We start from the raw sequence: 21,758 nt of genomic DNA on the forward strand, positions 1-21,758 counted from the left end.
AGTGTGTTTGCCCTCTTATATTCACCCCTCCCCTTTCTTTCCCCTTTCCCTTTTTCCCTTTTCCCTTCCCTTCCTTTTGTTAGTTCCCTCTTTTCCCCCCTCCCAGTCCCTTTCTCACTCCCCCCCTCCTCTTTTCCCCTTTTAATACTTGAAAGGTTAAATGTTTTATAAGTTAACTGAGTGTGTAAATTCACTTTAAGCCAAGTCTGATGAAAAAGATTCAAGTGTTTCTCAACTCCTCCCTTCTTACCCTCTAATACCATAGGTATTTTGTACCTCTTAGTGTAATGAGATTTACCCCATTCCATCCCCTCCCTCCTCCCATCTCCTTCCTGTCCTCCTTTTTAAGAAAGTAGTGTTTTTAAAATCATTCTATCTGAGTCATAGAAAATTCTGAGTATTCATCACTTCTAACTAAGTACATTCTATCTAATAGAGTTAAAATTCTTGAGAGCTATTAGTCTTTCTCCCAAGTGGGGCTATAGCCAGTTTCATCCCATTGGATAGCAGTGTCATGGATAGGTCACGAATGTCCATCATTTCTGGCTAGGTATATTCTCTCTCTGTTAGAGTTACAATTCTCAAGCATTATGAGAATTTTTTTCCCATTGCTGGGATATAGCCAGTTTCAACTTATTGGATAGCAGATTTTTTTCCTTTACTCCCCCCGTTTTGCTTTTTCTTTTACTTGTTCATGTGTCTCTTTAACCTACTGTTTGATGTCCAAATTTTCTATTTAGCTCTAGTCTTTTTATGAGGAATTTTTGAAATTCTTCCATTTTGTTAAATGTCTATCTTTTCCCGTGGACGAGAGGCTCAGCTTTGTGGGATAGTGGAGTCTTGGCTGCATAGCAAGCTCCCTTGCTCTTCGGAATTTCTCATTCCAGGCTCTTTGATCCTTTAATGTTGATGCAGTGAGGTCCTGCGTAATCCTTACTGTGGCTCCTTGGTATTTAAATTATTTCCTTCTGGCTGCTTGCAGGATTTTCTCTTTTATCTAATAGTTCTGGCATTTGGCCACAACATTCCCTGGTGTTTTCATTTCAGGATCTCTTTCTGGAGGGGATCTATATATTCTTTCAATAACTATTTTGTCCTCTGGTTCCATGATATCAGGGAAATTTTCTATCACTAGATCCTGTAATATTAAGCCTCGGTTTTTTTTTCTCTTCAATGTTTTCAGGAAGTCCAATAATTTCCAGGTTGCCCCTCCTTGATCTATTGTCGAGGTCAGTGATTTTGCTGATGAGGTATTTTACATTTTCTTCTATTTTTTTCTATTTTTTTATTTCGTTTGGCAGGCTCTTGCTGTCTCATGAAGTCATTAATTTCTGCAGACTCCATTTGTATTTTTTGTGAGGAGTTTTCTTCACTTACCTTTTACAACTCCTTTTCCACTTGGTCAATTCTACTTTTGAAAGATCTTTCCATTTGACCAATTGAGGTTTTGAGAGAATTATTTTCTTTTTGTATTTGTCTAATTGAGGATCTTAGAGATTTAGTCTCATTTTGAATTTGTCCAATTGTATTTTCCAATGATTTGTTTTCTTGTTACAAGGAGTTAATCTTCTCTTGGGTTTCTTTTTTCCAAATTTTCCAATTGATTTTTAAACTCCTTCCTTATTTCTTCAAGGAAGTCTTTCTGTTTTGGCGACCAGATCATATTCTCCTCAGAGGTTCTAGGTCTTTCTGAATTAGGGTCTTTTCTTTCTAAGAATTTTTCTATGGATCCACCTTACTGATGACCTTTCTTCATTTTGCTGAGAGTTTGAGTTGGGGAGGGGCTGTTTCACCAGAGGTTTGGTGTTGGGATCCCTAGAGCCTTTACTCACTGCATGCAATTTCTCTGGCTGGCCAGTAGGAGGTGCTGGTTGTTTTCTCTGGGGTGCTTGAGGCCTAGCCCCTTAGCCTGAAGGGAGTGATTGAAGCTGTTTAATACTTTTGCCTTCAATCAATGGTGGGCTTTACCCTGGGATGTGGTCATCCCTCTCCCTATTGTTAGCTGGGATGGTTCTTCTGTTCACACACCTGTGCCTGGGGCAGAAGTAATCTGTAATTGTGTTTGTTCTGGGAAGAGGCTTCAGCTGCAATGGAGGCATGGACTCAGAGTTCCTCAGACCTGAGAGGCCCCAGGATAGTGTCTGCAGCTCTCCTGCACTGGAACTCTCCCCCCAGCCCTGTCGGCAAGCTCCAGAGGGTCAGTGCCAACACCAGTGCTTCTGCTCTCTTGTAGACCCAAGACCTGTGGTCTAGCCCCACCACTGATCAAGCAGGTCCAGCACTTGGGCCCTCAGGCACCCAGGGCTCCAATCCAGCCCCTAAACAGGCTGATCCTTGGCTGATTCACCCTTTGCACCTGGACCCACTCAGGGCAGAAGACAAACTGTGAGGTAGATGTTCTTTCTCCTGGATTTTCTTTCTGGGTTTTGTGGGTCAGATTTCTATTAAGAGGTTTGTTTCATATCATAGATGGGGAAAGATCAGGAGACTTTAGAACTGTGCCTGTCTTGTCTTGGCCATGTTGGCCAGAAGGTTCTTTTCCACCTTTCTTAGGTCTAGATTTATTCATCTACAAAATATTGGGGTTGAGATTTCCATAATCCCTTCTAACACTAAATCCATGAAATTGTGAATATGTTACTCCAAATTGTTGCACTTTATTTTTTCTTTCTTTAATTAAATCTTAATTTTTCATCCTTTCCCTTTAGCTACCTGCTCTTTATTATCTCCCTAACCCAACCACTATTTCAATTTCAGTACAGTCTCTCTCTCTCTCTCTCTCTCTCTCTCTCTCTCTCTCTCTCCACATAAACACACACACACACACACACACACACATACACACACACACACACACACACACACACACACCCCTGTTTCCCCAAGACAAGCTAATCTGGAGAAAATGACTCCTGTGAGGGCACACTAAGGTTCCCTTACACTTCATTCCTTTGGTCTCCAATTTCTTCACCTCTTTCGAAGTATGCTCTCTGGAAAGTTCCACTAAAATGATGCTAAGAATTTAGAGAGTAGATATGGAAGCTGCTTGGATAATTATTAATACTGGTAGGAGGAAATGGAACTTTGACCTAAACTGGTACTTGATAAAGTTCCAGTTATAAATTATTTAGTGGAAACAGTGACGTGAAGGGAGATGTAATGGAGCTGCACCAAATGAAGAGGATAAGATGATCTTAGGGACAGGAAAAATAAGACAATTCCCCAGGAAAGGTATCTGACAACAATGGAAGGGTTGGGGATATAGAACAGGTTGGTTGAGGACTAAGGGGTTTGAAGTACAGGAGGGATAGGGACAACAGTAGTACAATCTCCTGTTGGTGTACAGGGGGCAAATTCTAGTGGACTCTAACTAGTTATGTTTCTGTTGATATATGTTGATTTAAAAAGGAGAGGAGATCAGGTGGTAGAGAAATTGGAGAGACACAATGCATAAGATTTGGATTATGGAAAAAATGCATATCACATTTTTGTCTTTTGTTTGTATTTTTTTATTTTGTAAATGAGATATTTATTAGAGAAACTTGCTTCCCAGTTTACTGCTTTTCTTCTATTTTTTAGTTGCATTGGTTTTCTTTTTTTAACTTTTAAATTTATTTATTTTGAATTTTATAATTTCCCCCTAATCTTGCTTCCCCCACACAGAAGGCAATCTGTTAGTCTTTATATTGTTTCCATGGTATACATTGATTTAAATTGAATGTGATGAGAGAGAAATCATATCTTTACGGAAGAAAAGTAAAGTATAAGAGACAGCAAAGCTACATAATAAGTTACCAGGTTTTTTTTTTTTTTTAAATTATAGGTAATAGGCTTTGGTCTTTGTTCAAACTCCACAATCTTTTCCCTGGATACAGATGGTATTCTCGATCACAGATACCCCCAAATTATGCCTGATTGTTGCACTGATGGAATGAGTAAGTACATTAAGGTTGATCTTCACACCCCATCTTGCTATTAGGGTGTATAATGTTCTTCTAGTTCTGCTCATCTTGCTCAGCATCAGTTCATGCAAATCCCTCTAGACTTCCCTGAATTCCCATCCCTCTTGGTTTCTAATAGAATAATAGTGTTCCATGACATACAGATACCACAGTTTATTAAGACATTCCCCATTTGATAGATATTTATTTCCAATTCTTTGCCACCACAAACAAGGCTGCTATAAATATTTTTGTCCAAATGATATTTTTATCCTTTTTCATGATCTCTTCAGAGTATAGAACCAGTAGGGGTATTGCTGGATCAAAGGGTATGCACATTTTTCTTGCCCTTTGGGCATAATTCCAAATTGCTCTCCAGAAAGGGTGAATGAGTTCACAGCTTCAACAACAATGTATTAGTGTCCCAGATTCCCACATCCCTTCCAACATTGATCATTTCCTTTCTGGTCTTACTGACCAGTCTGAGAGGTGTGAGGTGGTATCTCAGAGATGCTTTAATTTGCATTTTTCTAATAAGTAGAGATTTGGAGCAATTCTGCATATGACTATGAATCTGTTTGATTTCCTCGTCAGCAAATTGCCTTTGCATATCCTTTGACCATTTGTCAATTAGGGAATGGCTTGTTTTTTTTTTAATTTGACTCAGTTCTCTGTATTCTCTCTTTCACAATATGAAATCTTTGTTTCTGATAATGTTACATTTGTTACTTATTCATTTAGCTCATATTAATATAACATTGGATGGTTACAAATAATTGTAGGGGACCCAAGATAAGTGAGATACAGGCACAGAATTCAGTTTATTTCACTGTTTTTTTTAGTTCACTATTAAATCAATTCCCCCATGTCACATTGCTCATGAATGGGACAGATAGGATTAGAACCCACCTCTCTATCTAGTGACTCTCTGGTCAACACTTTCCTCACTGTGCTACACTGCCTCTGACTACTGCGCTGAGTATTGATGTGGTTTCTTGGTCATCAGACTAGTGACCAGAGGAATTATTTTTAGGATTTGTTTTCACAGTACTGTCTGTTTATGGCATTGCCTGCAAAAAGTTCTTAATTAGAACCACTCCATCTGTGCTTGTGGTTTTGTTGCTGATTTTGTGGGTTTTTTTCATTGTTAACAATGGACATTGAATGCCTACTATAAGTAGGGAGCAAGAAGACATAAAAAGGATGATAATAATAATGGAAACTAACATGTATATATTCCAAAATACATTATATTATTTGACATGAGATATGGTGTTTGTCATTGAGCACTTAATTATAGTCAGGGTTAATATCATCAGATTGATAGTCAATAAACGTTTATTAGGTTCCTACTATGCAGCAAGTGCTGTGTTAATTCAGAGAATTGTAGTCAATTAATGCTACAAAGTTGTGATCACTGAAGGCTAGATTTGTCAAGTAAATTTTGTGGAAGACAGCAGAGGCTCTTGACATATTGAAGGATGAGTAAAATATAGCAGACAAGGATATGGGGGGAAGGTATTTCAAACATCGGACATAATATATACAAAGACCCAGAGAGGAGAATATATTTGGATTTTCAGTTTACTAGAATGTAATCTTCTTGAGGATAGAGATCATGAATTAAATTTCATTTCAACTCCAATAACACCTAAAATATCTTATACTTCTTAAACCTCTTGAATTGATTTGAAAAAAAAAAATCCTGTCACTTGGAAGGATAAAAAGATAAATGGAAAGAAAGGTCAGTTTGACTCAAATTGATGGCTTGAAAAAGAGAACATTTGAAAATAAAGTTGTATCATATTATAGAGAACTTTGAATACAGTGTGCCCATATGGGGCCCTTTGTCACTGAGGGCAGAGAGTAAACTCATTGGAAAGACAATAAAACTATCTCTAATTTTCTTAGTTGTCTGAGTTTAAGCAGAGAGCCATTGTAGTCCCAGCTGAATGAGATCTCTGTTAGTGCAACTGAGTGGCTTAAAAAAGACTGGGTTTTAAATGAGACATTTAGCTTAATTGCAACTTAAATAGCATGTTATTTGTTAAGATATATTTGTGGTATCCATAGGAATTTTTGGAAACCGCATTTTCAAAACAAAACTATCTATAGGAAATGAATGAAAGGCTCTAAGACTTCAGAAAAGTATAAAGGAAACTAGAAGAACAAAGGTTTTGCTGAGACCTTTACTTGTTCCTTTAGAATAATTGTGATTTTCTTCCATTGCATTGTATGTGGGTCTTTTGACATTTACTCTTGGAATATTATGATTTCTCTCTTCTTGAAATGATATATTTGGGATGGTTAAAACCACAGTTAGCTAGTAATGAAAGACAAAGGTTAACTTGACTTTCACATTTCTTGTGTTAAGGTAAAAATCATTCCACATTTAATAAGAATAAATAAGCAAGAAAATATTTTAGCAACAAAAGAAATCAAGAGAAAATTATATATTTCATATAAGTAGAGGGTTTTTAAATTTCTGCTAGACAAGACACATTATTTGAAAGTTTTTTTCTCATTGTTCATAATCAAGCCATTTTAAAGGTCTCCAAAAATCATTGTCAAATACAAAAATCCATGTGTATGAGTAACGGTGGATAGAGTTGAGTTTAAAAATAATCTCTCCTCAAATAGGGAAACAATTTTTCCTTGATGAATCATAGAGGGAAAAATAAACAGTGAATTTCCACAGTAATATTGTTGCTGAATCCAACTATTTTTCCCTCTTTCCAACTCCAACAGTCGACAGCTGTGTTTGTAGAATACAGATTACTACCAATTAATTTGATTTCAACAAAAGAGCAAAATTCCCTGGTGTGAATGATAGCTGTTTTTTTTTTTTTTTTTACTGAGTGCAATCCATGTCTTGGGAGGGACTTTCAATTCACTAAGAGATCATTTAGTAAAATTATAAAATAAAAGCATTCTTATAACCATGTTAACTTCATGAGGACAGAGCCCTTTCTTCCTCTAATTTTTTTTTATCTCCTCCAGTGTCTAGTACAATATATAGTAGGCACCTAAAATGTTTACCTGAAATAATATAATCACAGAATTAGAGATTTGGAAGAGCCTATAGAAACCATCAGATTCCATTCATGCAAGAAAAAAATCCCAATGTCAACTATAACACTCAACAACAATGATGCTTGATGATCTACAGAGGGGGGGAAATACCATCTGTATAGACAGCCAATCTAACTTTTGGATAACTGAAAATGTTAGGAATATCTTTCTTAAACTGTGGACATAGAACTCAATCCATTATTCAAGGTGTTAGTTGATAAGAAAAGAGGATAGAGGGACTACCTTCTCCTTATTTCTACTAACTAGATTTCCTAATGAAACACAAACTTGCATTGATCTTTAAGTTGTTTTTTTAATTCCAGGAAGTGATTTATTCTATTTCAATATGTCATCTTTGTATGCGGGTTAACTCTAGTATCTTTGAAGTAATTTTAGTAAGTCATAAGCTTTGGCAAGTCTTAATAAGGTAGGAATTACTTAATATGATCTTGAAAGGACAATCTATCTCTCTTATCTATGAACCAATCAACAAATTTAGAGATTTATCACAAGGTTTGATAGCAAATCACATTTATTTTTTTCTCTCCACAGTTCATGAAGTCCTATCTTTTAAGTAATGGAAACATTATGATCAATGTCATTGATGATTATATAGCTCAAATTACACATTTTTGACATAGATAAAAATTCTGTTTGACTTAAGTATTTCCTGTTGATATATACATCTTGAAATCTGATTGAAAGGAAAGTAAGCTCAAATGCCCAATCTTCAAGAAAAACCACTGAGGTAAAGCTTGTAGTCGATAACACTTTATTAAAGAGTCTGTGGGCCTATCTAATGACGTGGACTTCATATCTTCCTCACAATCTGAGAAGCTTCCTCTTCCAGCACTTTATTTTGATAGGGGTTGTTACCCAAATATTCATAAGAGGCTTGAAAAAATAATCTCATTAGTAGAAAGGCCTTTGCTCATAGGGGGCCAAAATATGACTTATTTGCAGGAGTGGGGCATTCCAGGTTGAGTTAAGAATGGTAGATCTGCACTAAGTAATTATAAGATGGTCATAAGATGGTTACCTATGAAGTTGGACTAGAGAGAGTAATGCAGAAATGCAAAAATAAGTTGAGGGACTTTCCACAGCATCAAGACCTCTCACTCATACTGGGTTTGAACATGCAATTTAAGTAAAATAAGATTTATATATCCTTGTTAGCATTCTTGTCGTTGTGTAAGTGAGCCTCATAACTTGGTAAATAAGTGATGAACAATACATTACAGGTCTACCATAAGAATTTATCTTATCTAAATCTCTCTATATGATTATGTAAAACATCAAAGTAGGAATTGAAATGAATCATTTCTTAAAATATGTTTTTAGGAAACTACGTTGCCTCCTAATGAGAATTCCTTTATCTTCTAAGGCATATAGATATTTTGTGATGAAAGGAAATCTGCAAGATGATTCTATTTAGTGGATCATATGGACCTATGATTTCATTAGTATGAGAAGTTTGTGTTATGGAAATTCCCTAGAACAATGCCTATCAAGTATTTATCTGTTACTCATAGTCCTGGGCCAATAAATTTAAAAATGAAGTGACCTGCTCATTGCTCTCAGAGAGCTTCTGTGTGTCAGAGTCAGGATTTGAACCTAGGACTTTTTGCATCAAAGTTCAACACTTTATCAACTACATCATAGTATTCCTAAACATGATATTTTACAAAGAAAGATATTGAGTAGAAAGTGGAATTATATAAAAGTTACAAAAATGTGCTTCTGTGAAATCCTAGCAAAGTTTATGATTTTTCTTGTCTGAATTTTGCACAGTATTAATTTGAATCATAGGATCAAAGGGATCTTGAGAAGTCATTCATTTTATAAATAAGAAACTGTATCATCAAAAGGTTACATAGTAAGTGCAGAAGTGAGATTTGAACCTATTTTCATATTTTACATTCAGTGCTGTCTCCACTGTATTTTATTGTTTTTTGTTATATGATAATAGATCCATGAACTTTATAATATGATAAGTCCCTCCAGTGACATAAATCACCACTTTTATGATTTATTATTATGATTATTATTTATTTCGTATCTCAATTTTCCATGAAGATTCTACCGAAAATGCTGACATCTTCTACTCCATTTTAATCTATCATGGTCAACATCAAAATCAAGGGAAAAACTAATTTCTCTGCTTAAAATTTAATTCCTGAAATTTGGTGGGATTTGTTGGTATCCATGTATATGCTCATGTGCGTGTATTTACCTTTTCAAGAGGGAAGAATTATAAGGAGAAGATATGCTGTCAAATGTTTAAAAACACAGTTCTCTAAAAAAATTACATGACAACTTTTAAATTTTTACTTCATTAACACCTTCTCCCTCACCTTCTTAACTTTAGACAATGAACAACAACAATGATAACAAAAACAAATCAAACCCATTTGGAAGGTTTGCTGATTTATAAAATATAAATGCTAAAATGTAGACTCTGAATAATTAGCTATTATTTCTCATTAGCCTGATAAACTCAGGATGTAGCTAGGCTTATGCCTGGATAGCCAGAGTAATCTATTGTCATTTGATAGAGCTTCTCAAAACTTGGACTTGATTAACACAGTCTTTCAGAACTCCTTACAATCACATATCAGAAAAGGGAGAAACTATATGAGTTCAAACTAGTAAATCTTTAAAGTTCAGCTTTCCCTTAGTTCTGTCATATTTGTAAGTTCATAGACCCTATGTAACTGAAATCTATTAATTTTACAGATGTAATATGTATTTGAATATTTTCTGTTCTTGTTTTTTTTTCAAGATGACAGAGGTACTATTCACAAACTAACCTTAAAGTGTATCATCATTATTATTTACACATTACATTTAGTCATACTCAGTCATCTCCCTTGAAAATTATTTTGGAGAGGGAGGCGGAGCCAAGATGGGGACAAGAAGGGATCAGTCTTAGGAGCTCTCTGATAAAATTCATCAGCTAAGGACTCTAACTAAACTTTCGAGAGACAGAACCCACAAAGGGTCCCAGTGAGGCAGTTCTCCTACTCAAGGTAACCTGGAAAAGAACAGAAAGGCTCTGCTCCCCAGGATTGGAGAGGTGGCCTGCCAGAGGGGTGGCCCGCCAGAGCCAAAGAACCTCAGCCTCCCGGAGGCAGCCCCAGGGTGCTGGGAGTCTCAGCTCACAGCAGCGGGGGAGTCTCCTGATCTGCACCCCGAGGAGCACTGGGCACAAAGTGGGGGAACAGCGGGGGACCTCTGCCAGAGCCAGCACTTGGAGCCCAGCCCTCAGGGCACACAGTGAGCAGCATGGTCTTTCCCCAGCCCTGATCCAGGAAACAGAAGCAGGTGGAGCTGGTAAGCAGGAGCCCCCAGGGCATGATCCCATTGAGCTGAGGGAGGGGAGTGAAGAGAGACTGCAGAGCTCTGTCCTCAGCCCCAGGAACAGGACTCTGGGGCTCTGACCACATTCAGATCCTGATCTCAGTCTAGGCCTCCCCACCTCAGCCCCGTGGCAGAGTGGGGCACTTATGGTCATTCACAGACCATGAGGGAGGACAGAACCTCACACACTGAGACCCTTGTGGGAGTGTCCCAAAAGCTCAAGAAACACCCCAAACCAGGCCCAGGCTGGGAAAATGAGCAAGCAAAGAAACAAAAAGAAGACTATTGAGAAATATTTTGCAAATGAGCCCAAGAAGGACCAAAATACTCAGTCTGAAGATGAGGAAGCACAAGCTCCTGCATCTAAAGACTCCAAGAAAAACAGAAATTGGGCTCAGGCTATGATGGAGCTCAAAAAAGACTTTGAAAATCAAATGAGGGAGTTGGAAGAAAAACTGGGAAAAGAAAGGAGAGAGATGCAGGAAAAACATGAAAATGAAGTCAGCAGCTTAGTCAAGGAAATCCAAAAAAATGCTGAAGAAAATAGCATGCTAAAAACCAGCTTAGGTCAAATGGATAAAACAGTTCAAAAAGTTATTGAGGGGAAGAATGCTTTAAAAAGCAAAATTGGCCAGATGGAAAAAGAGATAAGAAAACTCTGAGGAGAACAAATCCTTCAGACAAAGAATAGAATTCAGGGAGATTGATGAATTTAACAGAAATCAGGAATCAATACTTCAAAAAAAATGAAAAATTAGAAGAAAATGTGAAATATCTCATTTGAAAAACAACTGATATGGAAAACAGACTTAGGAAAGATAATTTAAAAATTATTGGAATACCTGAAAATCATGATCAGGAAAAGAGCCTTGACATCATTTTCAAAGAATTACTACAGGAAAATTGCCCTGATATTCTAGAAGCAGAGGGCAAAATAGAAATGGAGAGAATCCACCGATGCCCTGAGAAAGAGATACCAAAAAACCAACTCCTAGGAATATTATAGCCAACTTCCAGAACTCCCAAGTCAAAGAGAAAATATTACAAGCAGCCAGAAGGACACAGTTCAAATATCGTGGAGCTGCAGTCAGGATCACACGGGACTTAGCAGCAGCTACATTGGAAGCTCGTAGGGCTTGGAATACAATATACCAGAAGGCAAAAGAGCTTAGAATGCAGCCCAGAATGAACTACCCAGCAAGGCTGAATGTCCTCTTCCAGGGAAAAAGATGGACTTTCAATGAACCAGGGGAATTTCAAATGTTCCTTTTGGAATGGCCAGAGCTGAACAGAAGGTTTGATCTTCAGATACAGGACTCAGGTGAAGCATGGAGATTGGAGGAGAGGGGGGAAATATGAGGGACTTAATGAGGATGAACTGCATGTATTCCTGCATAGAAAAATGACACTGATAATACTCATATGAACCTTCTCAGTTAATAGAGCAGGTAGAGAGAGCTTTTATAGTTGAAGCACAGGAGAAAGCTGAATTCAAAGATAAAATATGGTGTAAAAATGGAGTCAATAGAAAAAAAGGGAAATGGAATGGGAGAAAGAAAAAGGAGAGGGGGAATAGTCCAAGATATTTCACGTAAGATTTTTTTTATTACAAGGAGCTATTGTAATGATATGGAAGGGGGGAGGCAAGGGGGAATGAGGGAAACTTTGCTCTCATCAGAGATGGCTAGGAGAGGAAACAGCAAATATACTCAATGGGGTATAGACATCTGGAGTAAGAAGGAGGGGGTGCAGGGGAAGGGGTGGGGATGTGAATAAAGGAGGAGAGGATGGACCATGGGGGGAGAGTGGCCAGATATAACACATTTTCTTTCTTACTTCTTGCAAGGGGCTGGGAATGGAAGGCCTGCCCAGGACCATAGGGCCAGGTGGATGCTGGGCCTAAGGGGTGGTATGGGGGCTCAGGGCTTCTTGGCCCCAGGACTAGGGATCTGTCTGCTGCGCCACTCAGCTACCCTACAGCAGAGTCATAGTGAAAGGAGAGAGAAAATAGAGTACATGGTAGTGGAGAAATAAGAAAGGAGGGCGTTGCGATCAGCAATGGCAACTGTGGAAAAATATGGAAATAACTTTTGTGATGGACTTATCATAAAGAATGCGATCCACCCATGACAGAGTTGTTGGTGTTGGAACAAAGACTCAAGCACATTTTTTGTTATTATTATTTGGGGGAGGGTGCAGGGCAAGTGGGGCTGGGTGGCCAGCCTGGGGCCACATAGCAGGGTGATCTTTGGGTGTCTGGGGCTGGATTTGGACCCAGGTGCTCCTGGCTCAAGGGCCAATGCTCTGTCTGCCACCCAGCCACCTCTACTATTATTACTATTTTATTTTATTTTGGGTCTTTTTTTTCTTTCTTTTTTTTTGTTTTTTGCAGGGCAGTGGGGATTGGGTGGCTTGCACGTCACACGGCTGGGTGATTGTTGGGTTTACGAGTCTGGATATGGACTCGGGTGCTCGTGGCTCCAGGGCTGGTGCTTCGTTCATTGCGCCACCTGGCCATACCTACAATTATTACTATTATTATTTTTTTATTTTAATTTTTTTCTCTCCCCTTTACTTTTTTCGCCCAAACAAGTCTATCTATATTCATGGGGGAGGAGGGGTATTTTGTTTACTTGTAAACAAGAATATTTTATTAATGTAAAAAAAACCATTTGTACAAAATGAGAATAAAATAAATTTAAAGACACATAAAAAAAAGAAAATTATTTTGGAAACCTCAGACAGAAAATGTCAAAACATTAAGTTGATATCAAATCCTCATTCCATTCAATCAATCATTTGTCATGGTCCCTGTTGAACTTTTAGTACAATCTCTGTTGGAGTGTAGGTCCCGGTGAAAGAGTCCCTTTAGCCACAAAGACTTATTCTGAAAATTGAAATATGTTTGACAAAGATAATCATTGTGAAAAAGACAGAAAAAAGGGAAAAGATAGACAGAAATCACAACTTTGCCCTTGGAAAGGTGTAAGACAGGGAATTTGTGACTGACTTTACTCTAGATGAGTTATGTTAGCAAAAGGTCTTTTTTTAGTTTCAAACATGTAGTTACTACCATCTTAACCCACCAGTGGAACTTCTTTTGTTGTTCCTTTTGTTGGCATGTAATTCCCAATTGTTAAGTTATTAGACAACAATTTTGCAAGATCAAACTGCTGACCTGACTCCTAGAAAGGAACTAAATTTCATATTTAAAAAATACTCCCTGGATCTGACTTAATGAGACATTCACCAAGAACAAAGCCATGATGCTGGGATGACCCTGATATACCTAGTCCATTCTGAGCAGATTGTACCTAGAATTTTCCAAAACTGTAAGAAACTAAGTTTCCTTTCCTGTCCACTACACACACACACACACACCCTACATTTTTTATTTAACTTGAAAAATATTGTTTATAATTTCATTGCTTCAATGTTGTAATAATCTCAAAACTTAAAGCCTGTTTCATCAATGAAAGAAGAAGGGAATTACCTCTCTTACCTTTGTAGTGGTGAAAATTGAAGAGTTGAAAGAACTATTTGCAGATGCAGATGCTGATGCTATAAGATGGAGTATGTATACCAGGCAAGCTCTAAGGTATTTTTGGCAGGTTTTAATTCTATCATCATATCACTATGGAAGCTGATCAGACCTTTTCTATTCCTTTCTGCTGCTAGTTCCTTCTCTCTGAGAATATTTTCCATGCAAAATTTAAAAAGTAGTCCCTGGACTTTTAGTCTCTGAACTCATATGAACTCATAACTCATATATGAGTTCAGAGACTATTTTTAAATTTTTTCTTTGTAGCCTCAGTACTTAGCATAGTGTCAGTACATAGTAAGAACTTTGTAAATGTTTGACATGGAAGCCTCTGGAAAATCACAAATATTTGAAGTATTGAAGAATGCACCCATCATAACTTTCTCAGGGGCAAGTATTGTTCTTTATTTCATATTTGTATACCTCCAGTCTAGCACTGAGTCTAGGACACATGAAATACTAAATGAGTTTGTTGATTTGAAGTGAGTTGAATTAACATAAAAAACACTGAACTTTGAAACCATCTGGTGGTGGTAGTTCTTTATCTAAAGAAATCTTTACAGAAGTGATGACATTCACAGCTACTTCAACAACAAATCTTATATCATCTACTTTTATCATGTGGGAAAATGATACCAAATATAGCTACAATTAGAATATTTTATTCTTAGTTCACTTAGATCCTGTCCAGACTTTGGGCAGGAAACTTTTGACAGATGCCATGGTAATGCCTCATCAGAATGATTTGTTTAGGGTGCTCATTATAGCCACATAACTCTATTGCCCTCTACTGTTAGTTACTAGATTCAAGTTAACATGTCAAAGTAAATGACTAGCATAAAAAGGGACTACAAATCTGCCTGCCCGTGACTAGCCTATTCTGATTTCATAATTTCAGACTCAAAAGATTTCTTCCACTCATGCTGATCCTAGACTTAAGTTTATTTAAAGCATTTCTGGACTCCTCTTTCAATTCAATGAGAAACCTCTCCAAATATTAACAAGGTAGCTTAGTAAGATCAGCACAGTCTAGGGAAATAAAATTTGACTTCTTCATTTAATGAAATCTAGCACTCATACAAAAATGTTAACCTTTTTCTCCTCTTGTCCCCAATTTACATCACCTCAAATTCAGGTAAAACACATTATTTTTGTTATTATTACCTGTATGTAACTTCCCCTTCCCTCTCCAATCCACATACAATAGATTTTGAGCTATATGAGGGCAATAAATACGTTTCACATAAACTTTGTGATATCTCATGAATCTGTCTGAGAGAATTCACAAATAAAACTGGAGAGAGTATAAATGAGATATCTTAGCTCAAGCAAGTGAAATATCGCAGTGGGGAGAGATTCCCTGAACTCTCTAGGGAGTCAAGATGAAATCAGGGCCATATTAGAGTACTGGCATTTCTTTACATGTCTTTTCCAAAAGTTAATTTTTTTTCCCTCTCAGTTTCTCTGTAAAGAGGTTCTGGAGCCATTTGTATCCTTTTTCAACGCAGGTGAAATCAAAATGCCTTTTCTCTCTCAAGATTTCATACCACCTCCATCCTCCATTCAAGATCATAGATACACAATTGTTCACTCCCTGAGTCTAAGATTACAAAAGTAAATACATCATTTATACAAAATCAATATAAGGTATATATTTTTAGATGAATGGCCCGAGTAAGAAGAAAAGGGTATCAGAGAAAGTTGAAATAAGCTTAGTCTTGAAGGAAACCAAAGATTCCAAGAGATAGAGGAGAAGAGGGAGTGAATTTCAGTACCAATGAATAGCCATAATAAAGACACAAAAAATATGAGATGGAGTGCCTTGTTTTGTGCAAAAGTGAACAAGCTGATATAACAATCACAGAAAGCAGGGAGGACAATAACATAAAAATAATCAAAGGTAATAAGGGCTCAGGTTGAAGAATTTTTAAGTGACAAAAAAATTGAAACTAGAATTAATAGGAAGTCTCTAACTATGTTGATGGGGAAGTGATAATAACAGACATGAACTTTAGGAGAGTGTTTTGGAGGAAATATAGGCAAAAGATTAAGCTTGGGGTTGGCATTGAACTTGAAAGACCAATTCAAAGGCTATTGTACTAGTGCAGGAAAGGGTCAGTAGGTTTTTATATTAGAATGATGACCATATGAGTAGACAGGAGGGTACTGATTCAGAATTTTTTTTCTATATATAATTGACAACATTGGATAACTAATCGGATTAATGAGGTGAATGAGAATGAGCAGTCAAGGAAAACACTAAGCTGGGGAACTTAGATGATTGGAAGGATAATGTTATCCTCTACAATGATAAGAGAGTTCAGAATAAGAGTGGTTCTGGGAGAAAAGATAAAAAGTTCTGTTTTTAACATACTGAATTAGGAATTAGAGATGCCTTTGTAACTCTCAGTTGAAAATGTCCAGTAGGTAATTTGTGATGCAATACTGGAACTAAAATTAGAGACAGGCTACTTAAAAAGATCTGGAGATCACTTGCTTAGATATGACTATAAAACCTTTGGGACCTGATGAGATCAGGAAGTGACTAAGTATAGTGAGCAAAGAGAAAAGGGCCCAGGAGAGAGCATTTTAAAATATGCTTAGATTTAAGGGGCATAATGCTTGATGATTAATCATCAAGGAATAGAAGAACCAGAAGAGGAGAGTATTATGAAAACATCGAAAACAGTATGAATCAAAAGAAAATGATCAAGAGTGTCAAATACTGCAGATGTCAACATTTAAGGAGATTCAGTAATTAAAACATTGTTCATAATTGTGTAGAGAATAGTTTCAGTTGAGTGATAGAGCAGATTGCAGTGGGATAAAGAGGTGAGTTAGAAGAGACAAAGTGGAGGCCCAAGTATAGACAGCTTTTTTCAAGAGTTTGGATAAGTAAAGGAGAGATACAGAGATGATAAAATCCAGTGAAGTTTTTTTAAGGATAGGAGAGACTGAATTTTGCCCAAAGGACAATAAAAATGTACAAACCCTTTGATCGAGCCATACCACGACCAGATCTGTATTCTGAAGAGATCATGGAAAAAGGATAAAAATCCCATGTGTACAAAAATACTCATAACAGTTCTGTTTTTAGTGGCAAAGAATTGCCCATTAGTTGGAGAATGTCTGAACAAATAGTAGTATAAATATGTATGATGGCACACTATTGTTCTATAAGAAATCATGAAGAATGGGATTTCAGAAAAACCTGGAAAAGTCTTTCATGAATTGATGCAGAGTCAAATGAGCAGAACCAGAACATTGTATACACTAACAACAACATGGGGTGAAGATCAACTACTATGGACTTGTTCATTTCAGCAGTTGCATAATCAAAGACAATTTTAAAAGACTTATGAAGGAAAATACTAGAAAAGGAATTTTAGAAGACCAAAACTTCAAGTTTTAAAAGTTGTCTTATAAATTATCTCATTTTCTCTGTCTCTAATATTTTCTTTCTTCTGTTTAGATTTGTTTAGCATGGTTATAAATATAGAGTTTATATCAGATTGCTTTCTGTCAAGGGAATGGAGGAGGGAATGGAGGAGGGAAGAGAGGGAAAAACATTTAACACCCAAAACTTTTCAAAAATGATTGGTTAAAAAAAAACTATTGTTGCATGTAGTTGGAAAAATAAATTAATTTTAAGAGAGAAAGAAACTTGAGTGATTTTTTGCAAGCTAATTAGTTTAAGTTACTTTCCTAGGATCAAAAACTTGTAAATGTCAAATATCTGAGACCAGATTTGAACTTAGGTCCTCTTTACTCACCTTGGGTATTTTTGTAGATAGCAGGGAATGAAACAGTAGATGGAGAGAGAGATGGAAGAAAAAGAAGGAGGAAGAAAAGGAAGAAGAGGAAGATGAGGAGGAGGAGGAGAAGGAAGTGAAGGGAAAAGGAAGGAGGAAGGAATGAAGAGAGGAAAAGGGAAGGAGAAATGGACAGAGAGAGAGAGAGAGACTCGGAGAGAGAGAAAGAGAGAGACAGACAGACAGACTCAGAGAGAGAGAGAGACTCACAGAGACAGAGAGGGACAATTTATTTTTTGGGAATCCTGAATTATCCAGGGAGTTAGCTATTTTTCTCAGATTTGTGACATCTTAAGATTTGAATCAAATTCAATTTTAATATCATCAACATCTTTAACAACATAATTAATAAAAATGTTAGACAGCACATAGTGGGGTACTCCACTGTAGATCTCCTGATTGTAAGTCATTAACTACCTTGCCCTTTAGACATCCAACTAGTTTTGACTGTATATCACCTAATTTTTTTCTCTTTTATATTTATATGAGGGGCAGCATGTTGTAATAGATGTTTATAGTGGGTTGTCCTTAGAATTAGAAAGTCTTGGCTTCCAGTTATACCTAACACATATTGACTTTGTTTCCATAGGCATGATAATTAATCTCTCAATGATCTGAGAAAAGCTATAGTCTCAAAAATTAAGGAAGAAATTTCCAACCTGCAATGTAAAAGAGTTTCCATGATATGAGATTTATATACCCCCCCCAAAAATCCTAACTCTCAACCCTTTCCTTCCCTCCCCTTATTAACTTTTCCAAATTATTCTTTGCCATCCTCACTTTCTCATAGGAATGTAAGTAGGCTATAGATAGTCACTTCACAAAGCATTATGTACTATTTATAATTATTTAGGTTACCTGAAGAATTGATGCTATTTTAATACAATAGTTTAAAGAATAGTTGATTTTTTAAAAAAATCTTTCTAAAAATGAAACTTAATCTTCAAGAATATAAACCCTTCCCCCACAAAATAATACAAGAATTCAATGTGCTCTTAATATAGCTTCAATCAAAATTTAAAAAAAACAATTTATCTTTTTATCATAGAGATTTCAGAAGGTTTTTACCAGTAAATGGAGTAATTACTAAATCCAGGGTAAAGGTCAAAGGATAGAAAGGAGAAAGTGTTAGTTGTACAGCAGTCTGCAGTGGCAAATGGCTGGGGAGGACATCTGTAAGGAAAGGTGGAATTCTGGTCCAGAAAGAAAAACATTTGCAATATAAATAAATAGACATGCCTTTGCCTAGCAACAGCAACAAATCCAAAACAATATTCTGGGCTAAAGTGCCCTTTACAGAAGAGTTACTGTCCTGGGAATATTAAATGGAGCTGAGCATTCAACCAAAGGCACTAAGAGGCAGCCACCTGCATGTAGCTTAAGATACTCCTGCAACATAGGTTTGTTCATGATTCCATGTCAAAAATAACCTTAGATGGGAAATTAAAAGATAGAATGAAAGGTCATTCTCCAGAGATACCACATGGTCCCTGATTTCATAATTCAGCACTACTAAGGCATCCTGGGTATTACTCTGACAACCCTTATTGAGAAATAAAGAGTTTTATCTTATTTTGAATTTAGTGAAATCTTTGTGGGGCATGGGGAGAATAAAGGAATGAACTATTTCTTTGTCTATATTTTTATCTTATATTTAGGAAGCTTCAAAATATTATGGATCAGCAGAATGAAAACAAAAAATGACAACACAATTCATTTCAATATTTCAATATTGAGTCCATTGAAATCACAGTATTTGTGAAACTATTATAATCACTTCCTAGGCAGTCATATTCTAGTTCTGTTACACCTAAAAAGACAGTGTCCAAAAGATGTTGTAGATGGAAAAAGCTTTTACCTGGAAGCCATATTTCTGAAAATCAACTTTTCCTATTAACAAGCCCAGTCCTTAAATGCCATACATACAGTCCAGGACCAGATTCATGCTTCAAGATTTTTGAACTTGATGGACATCATTGAGACTTGTATCCCCTCTTATCCCCTCCTTCTCATTTCACAGCCATTGGATGCTTTTGGCCATAATTTCCTTCTTAATGCTGCTACTTCACATGAAGGGGCAAACATTGACTTTCCCAAGGTTAACCTCTCTGCAAGAACAAGTGATACAATACCAATTTGACTTCTTCAGAGGTTTCTTCCTTTGATCATCTTTAATTTCTCACTAACCTTTAATCTCTTCTTGTCTTCAAATTGTTTCCCTGTTGCCTACAATATTCCCCTTTCCCCCATCTTCAAAAAAAGCTCTCACTTGATTCATATTTGCTGGTTAGCATCACATTTCTCCTGCCTTTTGTACCTGTAATATATCTATCTTCAACAGATGCTTCCATTTCTCCTCACTTTTTTAGTCCTTTACTATCTGATGTTTCACCTCATCTTTCCACTGAATCTACTATCTTCAATAGCTAATGATCTCCCGATTACCAAACCTAATGAACATTTCTCAGTTGTCATCCTTTTTGATCTTTCTTCATCTTTAGGCATTGTGGTTTACTTCTACTCTTTTTCTAAGTTTTTGTGATACTCTTTTCTCTTGGTTAGTACCATTTACAATTTAAGGTGCTGGGGCGCCTTGTGATGGGGCAAAACCCCCAATTCTTCTTCTGACTTGATATCAGCTTTTTTTTTTTATTTTGTAGATTGACTTTGAGTCTTTGAGTTCTGATATCTTCCCCCTCCCTCCTCCTCTAGTCGTAACAGAGTTCATTTCAGTATGTGAATACTCCAGCTGTGTGAGGCTGATGAACTATATTAGAATTTACAAACTGCTTTGTGAACAAAACTCTATAAACACCTACAATGAGGCTATATAACAGATGGTGTGGAAATCACATTGTCTATGCAAAGTGCATAGCTTTCGGGGAAAGGGGAGGTGTTATTTTAAATTTTTTTCTTCTTTGTTATTTTGTTTTATAGGATCATAGATTGAGAAGGGATTATGAGGCATCCATTAGTCCAGATGCCTGCTGCCAGGAATTCACCTTTAATCATCAAAAGTTTCATGGTATTTGGAATTGATTTGAAGTGATAATAATAATAGTCGGCATTTATGCTGGTTTATGATTCACTGAGCGCTTCACATACATTATCGTGTCCCAGAATTTAATCATATTGTCAGAATGCTCTTCTACATCTGAATGGAAACTCAAATTCCAATGGAACTAGGAGTGAGACCTGGCTATGTAGTCTTAGGAGGAGTTCATTTTCCTCTCTGAGTCTCAGTCTCTGTATTAGTAAAATGGAAATAAAAAAAAATAATTATCATAAAAAAGTGATTTATAAGGTACTTTATACTGAAGAGTAAGTAGTGAAATGCTATATGGATGTGAAATATGACCACCCAGCTCTCTTGCAAAAAATTCAAAGAAAAAAGACTGATCTGTTATTTGTGCTTCTTCTAAGTTCAGGGTGTGGTCATGTTTGGGAGCACAGGGGTCATCTTGGATATTATTATAGGACAACAGATTTGAACCTGTAGTATTGGTAGAAAGATTACTGACTTTGGGGTTTCCTCCTCTCAGAGCTCACTTTCTGTATGACCTTAGGCAAATACCATATCTTCAGTTTCTTCATCTGTAAAAAGATGGATGAGATGACTTTTAAGATCATTCCCAAACCTAGCTCTATGATTTTATATAAATCATAGTCCATCCTCTTAATTTTATAGGCAAGGTCTCTTATTTCTCATTAAAATCACATAACAGTTTATAGCATGAAATTTGAATGAAGAGTCTCTAGTTTTAAATCTAGCATCCTATTATCTTAGAGTACCAGAAGAATTGTTCAAGGAATTGAACTTGCCTAATTTTGATTTCAGAGATTGGCTGTCATCTAAGCCTTTACTTGGACTTGGCTGAACTAAGGAATAGGGTTCCCTTTCCTGGTCCCTTGGACTTCTGGGAAGAATCATTATTTCTTCTTAAGTGGAAAAGTATTCAAGTTGGTGATTCTTTCATTCAATATACATTTATTAAGCACTTACCACAGTATAATGTGGTAGGTGATAGGTGA

General features: G+C 36.6%; 1 long non-coding RNA gene across 1 annotated transcript in view; it reads left to right on the forward strand.

Annotated features, from left to right (window-relative positions):
• The first annotated feature begins 3,137 nt into the window (after positions 1 to 3,137).
• Positions 3,138 to 21,758, forward strand: part of LOC141490828 (uncharacterized) — a 67,765-nt gene continuing 49,144 nt past the window's right edge. Inside the window, exons 1-2 of the long non-coding RNA XR_012469363.1 lie at positions 3,138 to 3,231; positions 3,824 to 3,935. This is a non-coding gene — a long non-coding RNA (uncharacterized LOC141490828). The remainder of the gene's footprint in view (positions 3,232 to 3,823; positions 3,936 to 21,758) is intronic.

Source organism: Macrotis lagotis, chromosome 6, assembly GCF_037893015.1.
Source record: "Macrotis lagotis isolate mMagLag1 chromosome 6, bilby.v1.9.chrom.fasta, whole genome shotgun sequence".
Taxonomy (NCBI): Eukaryota; Metazoa; Chordata; class Mammalia; order Peramelemorphia; family Peramelidae; genus Macrotis; species Macrotis lagotis.